Below are 19,284 nucleotides of genomic sequence, written 5' to 3'. Positions count from 1 at the left end.
ATGAATGGAAAGAGTGAATAAGACTCAAGAAAGACAAGATGCAACACTGAAAGAACTTGTAACAGAGATTCTGGCAATAAAAAATTTCATCCAGGAATTAAATAACAGATGACAAGCATGGAAAGCAGAATCGATCTAGCTGAAGAAAGAATCTCAGAACTTGAAGACCAGAACATGGAATTAACCCGATCCATAAAAAACATAAAAAGAAAACTCAGAAAGAAAGAACAAAGCCTACAAGAGATGTGCAGTTTTATTAAGAGGCTGAACCTATGCCTGATTTGTACCCCTGAAGAAGAAAGGGAAATGGAAAACAACTTGGAACTAGTATTCCAGGAGGTAATCCATGAAAACTTTCCCTATCTTACCAGAGATGTGACCAGCCATACACAAGAGATACAGAGAACCCCCACAAGACATCATATGAGAAGACCAACCCCTAGACATGTAGTAATTCTCCTACACAAAGTAGGCACACAAGAAAAAATCCTAAAGGCAGCAAGAGAGAAAGGTCAGACTACCTACCAGGGAAAACCAATCAGAATAGCAGCAGATCTATTGGCAGAAACACTACAAGCAAGAAGAGACTGGAGTCCAATATTCAAAGTCCTCAAAGATAAACAATTTCAACCAGGAATTTCCTACCCAGTCAAGTTCAGCTTCATCAGTGATGGAGAATTAAAATCCTTCTCAGACATCCAATCCCTAAGAGATTATGAAGCTTCCAGACCCAGTTCTACAGGAGACACCTAAAAAGGTATCAAGCACAGAAGAAAGAAAGAAAAAAATGGCCACATACTTCCCCAGAGAACAGCAGAGCACAGAATCAACAGAGAATACAGTGCAACAAGAAACTTGAAAACACATACATCAACCTCAAAGTCAAAAGAAAACAAGCAAAGAAAAAAACTTTATAAGAACCTCTTGACAGGGATAAACAATCACCTTTCAAAATCAGCCCAAATGTGAATGGACTAAATGCACCACTGAAAAGACACAGAATGGCAAACTGGATAAGAAACCGTGACCCAATTATTTGCTGCATCCAGGAGATTCATCTCACCACAAGGGATGCAAACAGACTCAAAGTTAAAGAATGAAAAACGAGTTTCCAGGCAAATGGATCACAAGAAGGGAGGAATCACAATCTTAATATCAGATGAAACAACCTTTAAGTGATCATAAATTTAAAAAGACAAAAAAAGGACACTACATAATGATAAAAGGTTCAATCCATCAACAAGAATAACCATCCTGAACATATATGCATCCAACACAGGAGCACTAGCATTTATAAAGCAACTACTAAGTAAACTAAACAAGGATATTGACTCTAACACTATTATAGCAGGGGACTTGAATACCCCATTAACAGCCCTAGATAGATCATTGAGACAAAAAATCAACAAGGAGATCCAAAACCTAAACTTGACACTCAACCAAATGGACTTAAGAGATACCTACAGGTTATTCCACCCAGCAACCACAGAATATACTTTCTGCTCATCAACATGTACTCCAAGATCAAACACATCCTTGGCCAAAAATCAAGCACAAACAAATTCCATAAGGTTGAAATATCACTATGCACCTTCTCAGATCACAATGGAATAAAAATAAATATCAAAACTAGCAAAATTTCCCCAAAGCCCACAAAGACATGGACACTAAACAGCATGATGCTGAATAACTTACTGGGTCAACACTGAAATCAAAGCAAAAATTAAAAGATTCATGGAAACAAATGAAAATGAAGAAACATCTTACCAAAACCTCTGGGATGCCATGAAAACAATTCTAAGAGGGGAATTTATATCTCTACAAGCACACATCAAGAAAATGGAAAGATCACAAGTTGAGAGCCTAACAAATCACCTAAGGAAGCTAGAAAGAGAAGACCACCAAAACCCTAATTTTAGCAGAAGAATCCAAATTGCCAAAATAAGAGCCCAATATGAGACATAGAAAACAAAAATACTATAGAAAACATCAACAAAACAAAAAGCTGGTTCTTTGAAAGAATTAACAAGATAGATGGACCACTAACCAGAATGACCAAGAAAAAGTTCAAATAAACACAATCAGAAATGTAAAAGATCAAATCACAATTGACCCTGAAGAAATACAAAAGATTATCAGAGATCTGTATAGAACAAAACATCTGTATGGAAAAAAAAAACTTTATAACCTAAATGAAATGAGGACTTCTGACATCACACAACCTCCCCAGGTTGAAACAAGAAGACATTGAGACACTAAATAGACCAATATCAACCCAGGAAATTGACTCTGTCATAAGAAAACTATCTACAAAAAAAAAAGTCACAGACCAGATGGCTTTCCAGCAGAATTCTACAAAATGTCCACTCTCACCCCTCATGTTCAACATTGTGTTGGAAGTCCTAACTAGGGCAATTAAAAAGAGAAAGAAATCAGGTGTACCCAAATAGGAAAAGAGGAAATCAAGTTATCTCTCTTTGCTGACTATATAAGTGTATACCTCAAAAATCCAAAAGGATCTGTCAAAAACCTGCTTTGCTTTGGCAAAGTCTCAAAGTACAAAATAAATGTGCAAAAGACAGCTGCATTCTTATACACCAGCAACAAGCAGGCAGAGAACCAAATAAAAAGCACAATCCCATTCAAAATAGCCACACAAAAAATGAAATACCTTGGCATCTTCCTAACCAGAGAAGCGAAGGGCCTTTACAATGAGAACTACAAAACACTCCACAAAGAAATCCAAGAAAACACAAACAAATGGAAAAATATTCCATGCTCATGGATAGGAAGAATCAACATTGCTAAAATGTCCATCCTAACAAAGGCAATCTACAGATTCAATGCAATACCCATTAAATTACCAACATTATTTTTCTCAGACCTGAAAATGACAATACAGAAATTTACATGGAAGCATAAACGACCATGAATAGTCAAAACAATCCTTAACAAAAGAAACGAAGCAGGAGGTATTACACTTCCAGACTTCAAACTTTACTATAAGACTACAGTAATTAAAACAGCTTGGTATTGGTACAAGAACAGGCATTTAGACCAATGGAACAGGACAGAGATTCCAGAAGCAAAGCCTCAATTTCTCAACCAATTCATCTTTGACAAAGGTTCCAACAACAACCACTGGGGAGAGAGAACCTATTCAGTAAATGGTTCTGGGTAAACCGACTGATCACATGCAGAAGATTGAAACAGAACCCCTACCTATCACCATACACAAAAATTAACTCTAAATGGATCAAAGACCTAAATGTAAAACCTCAAACTATAAGAACCTTAGAAAATGCAGGAGACACCCTATGGAAAATGAAGCTGGCAACAAACTCCTGATCAAAACCCTAAGTGCCCATACCGTAAGAAGTAAGATAGACAAGTGGGATCTCATAAAACTGATGAGCTTCTGCAAAGCAAAAGAAACCATCAAGAGAACAGAGAGACAGCCCACAGAATGGGAAAAAATATCTGCCAGCTGTATATCTGACAAATATCTAGGATCTACAAGGAACGCAAACGTGCCAAAAAGAAAAAAAACAAACAGCCCCATTAAAAAGTGGGCAAAAGACATGAACTGACATTTCTCAAAAGAAGATATACAGGCAGCCAACAGACACATGAAAAAGTGCTCAGCCTCACTCATCATCAGAGAAATGCAAATCAAAACCACATTGAGATACCAGCTAATCCCAGTAAGAATGGTCATCAATAAAACAAACAACAACAGATGCTGGTGAGGATGTGTAGAAAAAGCAACGCTTCTACACTGCTGGTGGGAATGTAAACTAGTGCAACCTCTTTAGAAGACAGTATAGTGGTATCTGAAAGAAGTAGAAATTGACCTTCCATATGACCGAGCAATTCCCCTATTGGGAATATACCCAGAGGAACTCAAATCATTCTATCAAAAAGATACCTGCACACGTATATTTGTTACCACTCTATTCACAATAGCAAAAACATGAAACCAACCATGTTGTCCATCAAAGCTGGACTGGATTTAAAAAAAGCGGTACATATACACAATGAATATTATGCAGCCATAAAGAAGGACAAACATACGGACTTCGCAGCAACTTGAATGAATTTAAAGTCGATCTTACTCAGTGATCTATTACAGAAACAAAGAACAGGGTACCATATGTTCTCACTCATGCAGATCTTGAACATTTATCATACTACTATAAGAAAGCAATTGACAGTAGTGGAAAACTGCCAGGGAAGGGAGGGGCACACCTCATCAACAAGGGTACCTGCATAATAAACATTTGTATACCTAACCCTGAATTGTACCCCACATCTTTAAAAAAAAATTAAAAAAAGAAAATGTGGCAAAGAGTCACAGCCAAATTGCAGTTAACATCTAGTGTAATAAAAAATAATTATTTATTGTTGTAAACCTTTGATATTTGGGTGCTATTTGTTGTCATTCCAGGCTAAGCTGACAAATATAACACATTGTTCCAAAATGGTAGTTTTAATGTCACAATTCTACCTCTTCACTTAGATATCAATTTCTGAGAGAGTACAGGATTCTTTATTTTTTATGGATTAATCCTCTGTTGATTCCATAATTAGAATATCATGAAAATGCAAGACCTAAACTATAATTCCAGTTGTTACTGAAAAATCCCCAGAGCTATACAAATTCATGTGAGAAAATATTTAACTTTGGTAATTAATGATTTTTGAGCACATACAATGGCTTTATAATCATTAAGCTGTTGGTAAGACTGCAAAAACAAATTTGACAAAGTTCTCTAACACCCCTATATAACTCTCAACTAGTTTCTCCTTTGGCCAAAGCATGTGCCAGGAAATCAAGGATGGAAGTGGAAATGGTATCTTTCACTATTGCTCCTAGTGATTGCCTCACAAATGATTTGCTTCATATTCCCTTGACACTGGCCTCTTTTGGATTAACAGCTGAAGTGTCCAAGGAAGAAATGCTTCCCCTAGGCCATACAACTTTGGTTTTACTGAATTTGAGCCAAGACAGACATCCAGATATTCTGGCCTCCTAACGTCATCGCATAAACAGGCAAAAATAAAAGGAGATTGACCATGGTGAACTCTTAATTACTAAGGAAAAATATTGTACTTCATAACTTCATATACAATGGGGCAGGTCTGATGTGGTTACTTTTCTTGCTATTAATATTATGTTGGTTTCCCTGTGGTATCCTCTAACTCCATATCTTATTATAGTAAAAGTTATTGGAAGATCATTGCAATGTCATATAGACAAGACAACCCAGGGCTCAATCCTTTAGAAAAGATAGAGTAAGTCAACATACCGGGAAAAAACCCCAACCACCTGAGGTGCTGACTGAGACAAAGAGAACATGAAATGGGTAGTGGAGGACGGAAGTCATAAATATCAACCATGGCTTTGTAAACAGATGCAGAAATGAGAATTATGGCATCTACCTATACTTTCTTTCTTACTGTATCATAATTATTTAAAATATGTACATATTTAAACTTAATAAAATTTAAATGATTTTCCATGTATTTCCTTTCTTGTTCTTTAAGAAATTAGATAGCATGTCTTAGTTAAATGTATGACTTAGTTTACTGGATTCAGAATACACAGAGAAAATCAAGACAAATAGAAAAGAGAGGTATCTCACCTATAGATCATGGACTTAAAGCCATATTTAATAATGATAAAACTTTCTCTTCTCTACTTTTAAGGAGAGGATGAATGTGCTTTTGTTTGTACAATGGAAAGTTGGGTTATGTTGACATGATCATTTTGTTTCTCGTGGTCATAGTGTAGTTCAGTGGTCCTCAACCTTTTTTGCATCAAGGACCAGTTTTGTGGAAGGCAATTTTCCCATGGACCTGGAGAGGGGGATGGTTTTGGAATGATTCAAGTGCATAACATTTATTGTGCACTTTATTTCTGTTATTATTCCATTGTAATATATAACGAAATAATTATACAACTCGCCATTTTAAAAAAGAAGCGCAGACAGAAATGACAAATAAAATAGTAGTCCATACATAAACTAAAATAAATCTTAAATTCTTATTTAAAGCTACCACTAGATGCAGCTGTACAAGTGAAGTACATCACCTCACTTGCCACTCACTGATATAGGGTTTAGATATGAGTCTGCAAGCAATTGATCTATTATGGTCTCTGTGCAGTCAAGCTTCACTGCTAATGTTAGTCTGTATTTGCAGCCTCTCCCCAGTGCTAGCAGCACCACCTCAGCTTCCCCTCAGATCATCATATTAGATTCTCATAAGGAGCATGCAATCTAGATCCCTCACATGTGCAGATCACAATAGGGTTCCCGCTCCTATGAGAATCTAATGCTGCTGCTGATCTTACAACAGGTGGAGCTCAGGTGTTAATGTGAGCAATGGGAAACTGCTGTAAATACAGATGAAGCTTTGCTCACTAGCTGGCTGCTCACCTCCTGCCGTGTAGCCAAGTTCCTAACAAGTCAAGGACCATTACTGGTCTATAACCCAAGGTTTGGGGACCCCTTGTGTAGTTATGATCTGGAAATTTGAGAGTGGAAAAAAGAGTGGAGTAAATGGTGTGGACTGTGGTGAACTTGTGTCGGTTTCCATCTGTCCAGCTTATTTAACCCCCGTTCCTATTTTGTGTAATTTCCCACATTATGAGTCCATCAGCTTCTTCAAGGAAGAAATCTCTGCCTCCTTTCCCTGAGACTTACACATGACCTAGACTCTGATATCAGTTATACCCACATTCGACTTTATGTAGTGAGAGAGTGATTTAAAGAAACAGTCACTATTTAAAATCCATGCTTTGGAAATAGTGGCTGCACCTGTGTTCTGCTTTAGGGGTGTGATGGTTAAATTTATGTGTCAACTGATTGGGCTAAGGGATGCCTGGATTGCTAGGAATTATTTCTGGGTGTGTTTGTGAGGGTGTTTCTGGAAGAGATTAGCATTTGAATCAGTAGACTAAGTAAAAATGATTCACCCTCCTCAACATGGGCATCATTCAATCCATGGAGTGCCTGGATAGAAGCAAAAAATTGAGAAAGAGCAAACTCATTATCGGAGCTAGAACATTCATCTTCTCCTACCCTTGGACATCAGTGCTGTTGGTTTTGGAGCCTTTGGACTCGAACTGAGTTACACTTTCCTGGTTTCCAACTGGAGATGGTAGATTATGGGACCTCCCAGCCTCCATAATCATGCAAGCCAATTCCTACGATGAATGAATGAAAACACACACACATGAGCATGCACATAGATTCCATTAGTTCTGCTTCTCTAGAAAACCCTGAGTAATACAGGGGACAGCAGCCGCTGAGCCAATAGCATCCAGCACACAGTCATTGGTGCAAACTGCTTTATTTAAGTTTGGCCATGGTAAGTGGGTTTGTCCTTTGGTATATTCTAGGTGTTCTAACCAAGTAGCCTCTAGGTATAACTTTTAAGCCCTTCTGGAGATTCTATGAGCTATCTAATATTTATTAATAAATTTGTTTTTTGCTAAAGTAGTTAAAATGAGTTTTGCTATTTGCAACAAATAATAAGCATTTCCAAAATTTTACCGAGGCACCACGTCCCCTACCAATCAAGCAAGACTTTTTTCAGCATGTCAACTAGGAGCTGCTTATTTGTCTCATTCTCAAAGCTCTGTTTAGTAGACCTCAGTAGGGTAGTTTACTTATTTGATAAAATGTGAGGTGTTGGTAGTTTGATAAATTGTTAAATGACTTTTTTTTTTTTTGAGTTGGAGCCTCACTCTGTCACCCAGACTGGAGTGCAGTGGCCGCTCCTGGCCACCGCGGCCTCGACCTGCTGGGCTCCGGCAATCCTTCCGCCTCAGCCTTCCAAGTAGCTGGAACTACAGGCATGCGCTACCACACCCGGCTGATTTTTTGATTTATTGTAGAGATGAGGTCTGCTGCCCAGGCGGGTCTCGAACCCGCGGGCTCAGTCAATCCACTCACCTCAGCCTCCCAAAGGCGCGGGATTACAGGCTGAGCCACTGAGCCCGGCTGTTAAATGAGTTTTATACCATTCTGGCCTCTACCTCTTTTCTATGATCATTAATCAAGTAATTAATCTTTTCATTCAACAAATATTTATTGAGATCCTATTATACGCTAAGCACTGTAATAATTGCTGAAACTACAGCAGTGCCTAATACAGGAAAGGTCCCTGTCCTCATACAGTTTACAAACAAATGGAGGAGATAGGCAATTACCAAGTACCTCAATCAATAAAGAAGCTAATAAAAATGTGAAAGTGTTTTAAAGGCTATAGATTGGGTTATGCAATAAAGTAAAACTGTAGCTGGTGGAGACATCAACTTTGGAAGGATGGTTATAGAAGGTAGCTAGTAGACATTTAAAATAAGCTTTAATTTTACAATACCATGTAAGTCTGTTACTTCATTTTTTCATCCTTTGCCATTTTCATCAAGTGAGGTAGTATCATGAGGATGCTGATTCCCAAATAAATCTTGCCCTTTAAAAAAAAAAATATATATATACCCACTGTACTGTAACATTCCCTAAAAAGCACTATCTTCAGCACCAATAATGATAGTCTACTAGACATGCAGAACTAGTTAGCAGGAGAGCTCTGGAGTTCAACAAGTGACTCTGTTATTTTTAGCTACAGCTTTCAAGCAAATTGTTATCTACACCCTGATAAAATGACAATGGCTTTTTTTGTAGATTCCCAAATACATGTAAATCCCCAATTATATAGGATAACATTCTATTCTAGGGCTATGCCTGTGTTGGACAAGAAGTACTACTCTGTACCAGGCACTGTGTAAGGTGCTGAGAAAATAAAGACAAATCCTGACTTTATGTAATTACCATATACTATTTCCATCAACATCAACTGTTGATGTCTTATAGAAAGTATTACAATTGGATGCAGTGGCTCACACCTATAATCCCAGGATTATGGGTGACTGAAATGGGAAGATTGCTTGAGGCCAGGAGTTCAAGACCAGCCTGTCTAGGCAATGCACGGTGAGATCCCATCTCAAAAAAAAAAAAGATAACTATCTTTAAAGTCTTGACAAAAAAACCTGCAGAAAAAAAATTTCTCAAGAATATTTCTGTAATTGTTATTACTACTTTATAGCAGGAGTTAGTTGACTTCTGTCTTGATCAGCAAGTTCTGTCAAATTCACCTATAAACCTATGTGGCACCATGTCACCATCACACCTCTGTTACTACCCTGGTTCACGTGGCCATCATCTCTCCTCACACAGACTACTGTCATGTGCTGGTCTTTCTGTTTCAGTGATGGACTGTTAAATGTTTAATGGCTGTCTCTCCCATGGAAAGGAAGCCCTGCTCTGTATCCTTTGCTAATTTCTGTGGTGTAAATACTCCCATGATGACCATTTCAAGCTACCAACATCATATCATTGCACATAGAACTGGAAAGAGAGGCACAGTAGCACACTGTGTATAGTATTTCACCACACAGATAAAAAGAAATAAATCAAGCACATCAATAGTGGTAAATGTACAATAATTAGAAAGTGATATAATTTCATTATTTACAATCTTTTCTTTCAACGTCACTTCTTTCTGTGAGTTTAGAGAATTCAACTTTTAATAATTGCATTTAACAACTAGTTCAGAAATTCCTGAAAATGTAATAGCTCTTGTGGCTCCAGCACACTACTTTTTCCTCTCTTAGGCACCTACAGTCAATCAGTTTTTACACTACAGCTTGAGTGATCTTTAAAAAAGCGTAAATCTGATTACACTGCCCCTTCCACCATGCTTAGACTAAAATATAAACTCGCCATGACCTTCAAGGCCCTTCAAAGTGAAGCTCTGCATATCTCTCATATTCTGTTTCTTACACTTGCTTAATCCTCTCCAGTCACATTGGCCATCTGCTCTGACCTCAGACACATGAAGGATATTTTTTTGTTAGAAACTTTGCACTTGTTTGGTGGCTCACGCCTGTAATCCCAGCAATTTGGGAGGCCAAGGCAAGAGGATTGTCTGAGCCTATGGGATCGAGACCAGCCTGGGCAACTTGGTGAAAGCTCATTTCTATAATAAAAAAATAATAATAATAAAATTAGACAGATGTGATGGGGCATGCTTGTGGTTCCAGCTACTTGGAAAACTGAGGCAGAAGGATCCCTGAGCCCAGAAGGTCGAGCCTGCAGTGACCATGAGCATGCCACAGCACTCCAGCCTGGGCAACAGTAAGACTCTGACTCAAAACAAAAACAAAAACAAACAAACAAAACTTTGCACTTGTTATTCCCTCTGCCCAAAATGTTTTCCCTTCAGAGATTCACACAGCTTACTCATACCCTGCAAACAAGTTTCCTTCCTGACTCTGTAAAAGACAGTCCACCTTCTCTTCCTTTAGCACAGTCTGGTCCATTTCCTAGCTTGGTTTTCTTCACTGGACTATCATCATCTGGAGTTTATGATCTGTTTAGTTACTTGTTATTGTCCTGCTAGAATGTAAGTCTCATGAGGGCAGAGACTTTATCTCTTTCGATGCTGTATCTCTGGGACATAGAACAGAACTTGGGATATTCTCTTTGGATACTGTCCGTCTGTGGGGCACCATTCATCTAGGATAAATTAATGTTTGATAAATCTGCAATGAATATGTGCTGTCTGGCAGGTAATGTGCTATAACTACTTGACTTCTATTTTGAGTTCTAACATTTCTAAAAGTCTGCCAGAGCCTTGTATGTCTCCCCCGTTTGGAAAGAATGAGAACTCACAAAAATGAGAATAGTAGTTTATTTTCTTTCTTTCTTTTTTTTTTTGAGTTGGAGTTTCACTCTGTCGCCCAGGCTGGAGTACAGTGGCACGCTCCTGGCCACCGCAGCCTTGACCTGCTGGGCTCCGGCGATCCTTCCACCTCAGCCTTCCACGTAGCTGGAACTACATGTTTGTTTTCTTAAAAGAGTCTTAGTCCAAGGCATATTTTCAAGATAATTGCCTCATAAACTTCTGAGCCTTGGAAGTTCTGACAATTCCTGCCAGGCTCCTGAAATTTGATATGGCACAATCTGAAGCTCTCCCTGACTGTAGTAGCTTTTGGCTTCTGAGTTAGAGCCTTTGGTTTGTTTGTTTGTTTAATATATTTTTCCTCCCCCCTGTGAAACACAGACACCCTAACTCCCCCAACCCTAGCATTTTTCTTTAGTCTGTTTTTGGCAGCTATTTTCCTGTCCTGGTTATAGTTTGATGTTTTTAGACTACATTTCTTGTTCTAGCCATGGGGTCATCTCTGGCTGGCTTCACTGTTACTTCTAGAACTCACACTCCACCTCGTTCTAGTTGCTTTCCTTTTCCACATTATCTGTTTCTGAGTAGGGGTTTCCCCATGCCCAGTTCACATCTGCTCTTTCCTGGCAGCTATGATGTCATTTGAGTGAACTTGACTACAGGTTCAATTTTACCCTTGATTTAGCTATTAACTCTAGGTCTTGATCAAGGCATTATGCTGCATGTAGTGGGCAACATTGATGCAGTTTCCAGCTTTGACTGAATAAGAAGAAAACGTGGGAGAGGAGATAAGTCTATGCTCTCTAAAATGGGGTCTGTACCCCGCAAGAGCTACATAAGACGGTCCACTGGGACACTGGGAGAAAATGCTAGAACCTCTCTTTGTAACTTTATTTTATTTTTTTTAAGCATTTGTTAGCATTTAATGAAACTCCCTCTGTGTGACTTCAAGCCACCAGGACACAGGCTCCCCCCACACCCTTAATCTTTTCCTCAGCTCTTCTGCTGAAGAATTTGGCCTTCACGATGACAGGCTGCTTTGGGAGCTTTCCCTTTCCCAGAACTTTGTAGTAGCCTGATTGCACAACATCAATGATGGAAGCAGTTCCAGTCTTGTTTTTAGCGGCATTCACCCCTGTCTGCCCACTGACCAAAGTTCACAATTTATCAAGGTTGACAGTTGGGCAGAAGCTCTCGTTCCTCTTTAAATGGTAATGCTTCTTACCAACTATTCCAAAGTGTCCTGGGTGATATTTATCGAAATTGATCCTGTGGTGATGCAAGCCACCAGCAGTACCACGACCTCCTGGATGCTTTCTGTGCTTGCCAATGTGGCCTGGCCATGGCTCAAGTGGCCCCGAAGTTTCCGGGTCTTCCTCAGTCTGGATGGCATGGTGGCGGCCAAGATGAAAGAGTGTGACTTTATTTTATCCTTTTAATTTCCATATTTGTGCATAATCAAAGCATCTATATTGACAAGAATGTGCTAGAAAATAATATTGCTTATTCTTTAGGACCATTAAAGACTGCCATTTTCATGTGTGTGTATTACATAAAAACACATCCTAGTCAACCCTGCATTGAATCATTTTTATTGCTGGTGGTTGAGCAGTCATCAGATTCTTTGTGTTCCTCTTAAATTATAGCGTTCTAACTAGACATAGTTCAATAAACATACGGCCGGGGGCGAGCAGTGAGGGAATACTGTATCATACTATGTGATTTCCAGACATATTATTCCTTGTGAAAAATTCATCCTATTTTAAAAGTAAACCTCTACAAATATTAACATATTTGAAATAGTTTCAAGTGAAATAATACATCATATCATTGAATCAGTTAGACTATGCTTCCTTTGAATCATACTTAAAATACCTTTGATATTGTGTGTGTGTGTGTGTGTGTGTGTGTGTGTGATTTTTGTTTTGTTTTGTTTTTGAGTCAGAGTCTCACTCCATCACCCAGGCTGGAGTGCAGTGGCATGCTCATGGTCACTGCAGCCTCAACCTGCTGGGCTCAGGTGATCCTTCTGCTTTAGCTTTCCAAGTAGCTGGAAGTGCAGGTGTGCACCACAATGCTTAGCTAATTTTTCTTGATTTATTGTAGAGATGAGGTCTCAATCAAGTTGCCCAGACTGGTCTCAAACCCTTAGGTTCAGGTAATCCTCTCACCTTGGCCTCCCAAAGTGCTGGGATTACAGGCTTGAGCCACCGTATCCAGCCGATATTATATATTTTAAACTTTAGCTTATTGCAAATCACTTAACATTTATTATGCACTTCTGGTTTTTTGTTTATGTGCGCTAAGTTGCTGTGTGTCAACTTGGCATTATCCCTTTCTCTTGTCAGGGGTTCTAAGTTAGATTCTGACAATGAAAGGAATTTGCATGACATTTGGAAGGAGAGATAATAGGAAAAGTCATCATTTACTGGGAACAGCTGTGGACACAAGTGGGGACAGTTGGCAGGTCAAATTACTGCCTGGGTGATTCAGGTAGCTGAGACTGGCAGTGGTATCTCCCTGATGATCCTACCATCCCAGACATCCCTGTGCCTTTGGATTTCCTGAAAGCCAGTGAAGTTTTTGTTTGATCTTCACTCTTCTACCCTTCTAAACATTGTATAGGCTTCTGATTCTTTGGATTAAATCTCTCCCAACTTTAAATGTCTACAGTGATTTCCATTTTCTTAACCGGGCCCTAATTGTTAGGCTATTTGATTCTGGGCCTGCATCCAAAGAATAAAGAGAGATCTGAGTAAGTGGAGAGATTATCTATGTTTCATAATGAAACCATTTAACGTTAAGGATATTGATCTGACCTCCAAATTAACCTATAATTTAATGAAAAATCCAATCAAAATTCCAGCAGAGTCTGCTTTTTTTGGAGGGAGGGGTGAGAGGGTAGAGGACTTGATAAACTTTTTCTAAAATATGTAAGATAGAATAAGGATTCATGTGAAAAAAAGCAATTAAGCCAGGCTTGGTGACTCAGCCTGTAATCCCGCACATTTGGGAGGCTGAGGTGAGTGGATTGCCTGAGCCCGCGGGTTCAAGACCCGCCTGGGCAACTTGGCGAGACCTCATCTCTACAATAAATCAAAAAAATCAGCCGGGCGTGGTAGCGCATGCCTGTAATTCCGGCTACTCAGAAGGCTGAGGCGGAAGGATCACCGGAGCCCAGCAGGCGAGGCTGCGGTGGCTGGGAGCGGCCACTCCACGCCAGTCTGGGCGACAGAGTGAGACTCCAACTCAAAAAAAACAAAAAGAAAGAAAAAAAGCAATTATACAAAAGGAATTTTTTTAAAGGAAGATTCATGCTATTAAAATGCTTTCCAAAGTCATAGTAAAAAAACAAAAACAAAACAACAGCAATAATCTGGTATTTGCAAGTAGACTGAAGTAGTGAAATAGAGAGCTGAAAAGTGGATTTTATATACATGAGTTTCAACAATGAAGTTTGCAAACTCATTCTACAAAAAGTGCTACATACCTCATTGCTGAATATCATTATGGTCACCTTTTTTTTAACATATTTTTAATTTTTAAAATGTGGGGTACAGTTAAGGGTTAGGTATACAAATATGCATCGTTCAGGCACCCTTGTTGATAAGGGGTGTCCCCCCGTACCCAGACAGATATCGACTACCGTTAATTCCACCTCCCTTCCCCTCCCTGTCCCCCTCATAGTTTCCTGCCACTGTCAATCCTTTTCTTATAGTATTGCGATAGACGTTCAAGGTCCATTTATAAGTGAGAACATGTTATACTGTTGGTCACCTTCAAAGTACTCCCCTTGGGAAGCTATGCACCATCACCAGTGCCTGGACCACCCATCAAAGCAATTTTGGAATTCTTTCTGGAATGACCATTAGAGCTGTCACCATATTACCTTGATCTACTGAAGGTCATCAAAATGTCTTTCTTTCAATATTTTCTTTATCTTTGGGTAAAGAAAAAAAGTAACTAGGGGCCAGATAAGATGAGTATGGAGGGTGTTCCAATACGGCTATTTGTATAGTACTGCCAATGTAAGGGCATGGTAGTAAGTTCATAAACTTAATTGTCAGGTCTCAACTAATAATTGATAGCTCTGATGGCCATTCCAGGAAAAGAGTTCCAAAATCGCTGTAACGGGTAGATTAGGCACTGGCATCAGTGCATAGCTTCCTAAGGGGAGTTACTTGGAAGGTGACCCTAGTGATATTCAGCAATGAAGCATGTAGCACTTTTTCTAGGATGGTTCATGAACCTAACTGTCATACCTTGTATATATGTATATGTGTATATATGTACACACACACACACACATACACATGTTTATATGAGTTTGGTATAGGATAGTGGAGACATCCCAAAATAGTGGGGAAAGGATGGGGTCTCATATAATATATAAAAATAATCTCCAATGGATTAAAGAACTAAATGTGAAAAAGTAAAATGACAAAACTAACAAAAAAGGAAAGAAAATAGGAGAATATTAGTAACCTCTGAATGAGGAGGACTTTCTCTTAAAAACCTAAAAAGCACAAAATTTAACTATATCAAATTCAAGATTTAAATTTGATGAAGGCCATTATAAACAGAGTTAGCAGGTAAGTTGACAGCCTGGGAGACTTTTTTTTCAATATTCCAAAATGGCAAAGGATTATCAGCCAAGGAATTTCTAAAAGAGCAAGAAAAAGATAAGAAACATATCAGAAAAATGGGCAACATCTATAAATACAAAGGGTACCCCCCAAACAATGGAATTTATTTATTAAAAGTTGTGTATTTATTCTTACATGTTTAAACTTCAGTCACCTTCAAAGTACTCTGATTTTTCACTGCAGAGTTTTTGAACTCGTCAATTTTGATACCGTTTAGTGCTTCTGCCATTTTTGTTGCACTTCTTCCACACTGGCAAAACATTGCCCTTTGAGGAATTTTTTCATCCAGGGAAAGAAAAAAAAGTTGCTTTGGGTGAGATCAAGTGAATAGGGCAAGTGGGGACACAGAGGTCATGCTGTTTTTGGTCACAAACTACTGAACACTCCGTGCAGTGTGAGCAGGTGCACTCATAAATCACCCATCATGAAATGAACAAATGCATTGAAAGAATCTCAAAAAAAAATTCACTGAGGTCGAATGCAGCAGTTCACAGCAATGCTAGCTAGTACACTGATGTCAGTGGATTACTAGAACACATACCTAGTAGGGAAAGCCTGTATTTCAATGGGCCCACCCCAGAATCAAAAATAATTCTGATTTTTTTTTAGGTCCCTCCCCATAGTCCCATCTCAGAAGGGAAAACTCAAATGACAGACATGAACAGGGAGAATTGTACAATTTTCATCAGCAATCAGAAATTAAAGTAGGGAGTTGTTACTTTACACTCACTAGCATGGCAGATGTAAGAAAGTTAAAGCCAAGCATTGCAGAGTTTACAGGGAAATGGGAATCCTTGGGCACTGCTGGTGAGGTATAAAAAGGGCACCCTATGAGGGAAGCCTTCTAATAGAACCTCACCCAGAACCACAAGGAAACAGTGTGAGAATGTTCATGACAATACGTTCATAGTTGCGGGGGTATTGGAAGTAACCCATGTGTCCACCATTGAATAGCTAATAAGTAAAATGTGATGGATGCATCCTGTGGAACATTAAGCTATGGCTACATGGCTAAAAACAATGAGATAAATGTATATACAAGAACATGGACAAACTTTTGAAAACATCCTGACAGATGAAAAAATATAAGAAACAGAACAAGTTTTGGCACAACACCATTTAAGAATAAGAATGTCACATTCTTTAATATGTATCCTGTATGGACGTTTTCAAAACAGAAATCACTCAAATTTCCAAGTACACTGTATCCCCCCAAAATTAATAATATATTTTACTGCCTGTTGTATGCCTTTGCTGCTGGATTTTAAACTTTAAGTGCACCCCTAGTTCTTGGCATTGTGCCTTGCTCAGAGCAGGACTTTAGTCATAGTTAAATAGTACTATAAGCTATTCCTATCCTAAATTATCACCTCATAACATTTAGATGAGAGAAAGTGATATCCCTTGTTCTGTAGAGACACAGAATTGACAACCTATCGTGTTACTTCCACATTTGTGTGATTGACTGAGTTCCTGAAAGTTACCAGAAATGATTTATGAGATGAAGTAAAGATAGTTGAAAGATATTTTTCATTTTTGTTGAGTTTTTAGGCCTCCAGTTCAGGAGCTGGCAAACCCATGGCCAGCAGGCCAAATCTGGCCCACTGCCTGCTTTAAACAGCCTGCTAGCTGAGAATGGTTGTCATAGTTTTAATAGTTGTTATGTAGGTAACTAAATAACATCCTTAGTTTTGCCTCTTGGCCTGTAAAGCCTAAAATATTTACTATCTGACCCTTTATAAAAAATATTTCCCAACCTTTGCTGTAGTTCACTCATTTACTGAACAAATATCTAGTGAGACCAGTGCTGTACCAGACACTGTGCTAAGTGAGAATAGAGCAGTGAAACAAATAAACCAACTCTCTTCTTTTATGGTACTCACATTCTAGTAAGGAAGACAGAGAAGTTAGAAAAAATATAACATGTCAGATAAGTGCTATGAATACTTGATGATTTCTAAAAAACATGGCTATTCTTAGAAAAAATTGCAATATGTAACTTTAAATGCTTTATACTAGTTGTTACTACAACACAAGTACAGTTTTGCATTGCACAATGAAGGGGATAATGTTCTGAGAAATGTGTCATTAGGCAACATCATAAACTTACACAAACCTAGATGGTATATAACCTACTATACACCTAGGCTATATGGTATACCCTGTTCCTCCTAGGCTACAAACCTGTACTCCATGTGACTGTACTGAATACTGTAGACAACTCTAACACAATGGTAAGTATTTGTGTCTCTAAATGTATCTAGACATGGAAAAGGTAAAGTAAAAAATACAATATAATCTTATGGGACCACCATCGTACATGCAGTTTATCTTTTTTTTTTTTTACTTTATTAAAATACTGTTTATTTCACATGTATATTTTTGTCTCCCCACCATTTCCATGCCTGACCACCACTACTACTATGCCCTATCATAACATTCCATACATACTTAAAACCAAGCAAAGGGTGGAGTTCCATCTTTAAAAACTAAACAGGCATTTTGGACAACACATTCTTGGCAATGGAACCTGGACAACATTTATCAAACACAGTAGGGAAAGTTTCTCACTCTGCATTATAAAAAGGACAGCCAGATATTAACTGTTACAGAAATGAAATAAGACAGAAAACTTTTAACAAACTGTTTAAACTATTTTCTTAAAGAGATTTCCTCCACTGCCAGAGATCTTGAATAGCCTCCTGGTTAGTCATCCGAAAGCAATTCTTCACATAATTCATGAACTTGGCTTCCACCTTGGGAAGAGAACCACCTTTTTCTATACTTGCTTGCATTTTTGCCTTAATGTCTTCTACAGAGCTAGGTCCTTTTGGTGTTTTAGGAGTTTTTTCCTGTTTTTTGATGGATTCTTGACCTTTTGATCTTGGTGTTGATGATTTTGAGTCTTTTCCATTCTGGTTTGATTTTTGTGCATTTTTGGCTGGAGTATCTCATACAGATTTCTTCACTGGAGCTTTTTCTTCAGTTTCCTTATCACCTCCAGGAGCAGATCTCTTTCCAGATATACTTAAGAGTTTTACATCCTCATCCTCTTCATCTTCTGACTCTGCATCTTCTTCCACAGCTACTGAGTGCTGTCCACTAATATGCACAGGCCCTGAACCACACTTCAACCGTAAGACCATGGGTGGTGTTATTTCAAAACCCCCAAGGGAAACCGTTGGCTGCACAGACATTTTCAAAGTTGCCAGTGTTACTTTTATTGGGCTGCCTTCATAATTCATTGCCTCTGCTCCAACAATGTGCAATTCATCCTTTGCACCAGCCCCTAAACTGATGGTTCTTAAAGATAACTGGTGCTCATTTTCATCATTATTCACTTTAAAGTGATCATCTTTGTCGGCCTTTAGTTCACAACCGAAAAGATAGTTCTGGGGCCTCAGGGGGCTCATGTCCATGTCCATCGAATCTTCCATGGGGTGGTGGCGCACACTTAGGTGGGAGAGAAGGGGGACGGAGGCAAACAACTACTGCTCCAAAGAACAACCGCGCAGGACAGAATCACACCATGCAGTTTATCTTTGATGGAAATGTCATTTTGTGGGACATGGCTGTAGTTTGTTTTCTGAGTCTTTGATTGATATTCACATTTATTCTTTCATTCCTGAGACTCCACTAGAATAAATGTCTAAGTGCTCAGTCATCTGTCTGTCCTGCCTTGGTGTTTACCGCATCTTATTCTTATTACAAAACTTCCCTTGATCAGACTTTATTTTCTTCTTTTATATACAAACATCAGTTTTTGCCAACTTATTTATCCTTGAACTGCTTTGGATGACTTTTTCTTGGTTTCATCAACTTCCCTTTAAAAATGTTTAAACCCTTTATTTTATCTTTATCACACAAGCAAAATATAGTAGGGAAA

The 19,284-nt window shown here is 38.6% G+C and overlaps 2 pseudogenes across 2 annotated transcripts; both read right to left on the bottom strand.

The window, feature by feature from the left end:
- Positions 1-11,641: 11,641 nt before the first annotated feature.
- On the bottom strand, positions 11,642-12,145 carry LOC103251532 (annotated as a pseudogene). The gene has a single exon (XR_002481480.1). The product of XR_002481480.1 is annotated as a 60S ribosomal protein L27a-like (transcript).
- Positions 12,146-17,730: 5,585 nt separating this feature from the next.
- On the bottom strand, positions 17,731-18,926 carry LOC103251531 (annotated as a pseudogene). The gene has a single exon (XR_503726.2). The product of XR_503726.2 is annotated as a nucleophosmin pseudogene (transcript).
- Between the last annotated feature and the right edge of the window lie 358 nt (positions 18,927-19,284).

The sequence above is a fragment of the Carlito syrichta genome, unplaced genomic scaffold (assembly GCF_000164805.1).
Source record: "Carlito syrichta isolate Samal-C Ts95f unplaced genomic scaffold, Tarsius_syrichta-2.0.1 Scaffold143018, whole genome shotgun sequence".
NCBI classification, from domain to species: Eukaryota; Metazoa; Chordata; class Mammalia; order Primates; family Tarsiidae; genus Carlito; species Carlito syrichta.
Note: the sequence above shows the minus strand (reverse complement) of the source record. Positions and strands in the feature narration are given on the sequence as shown.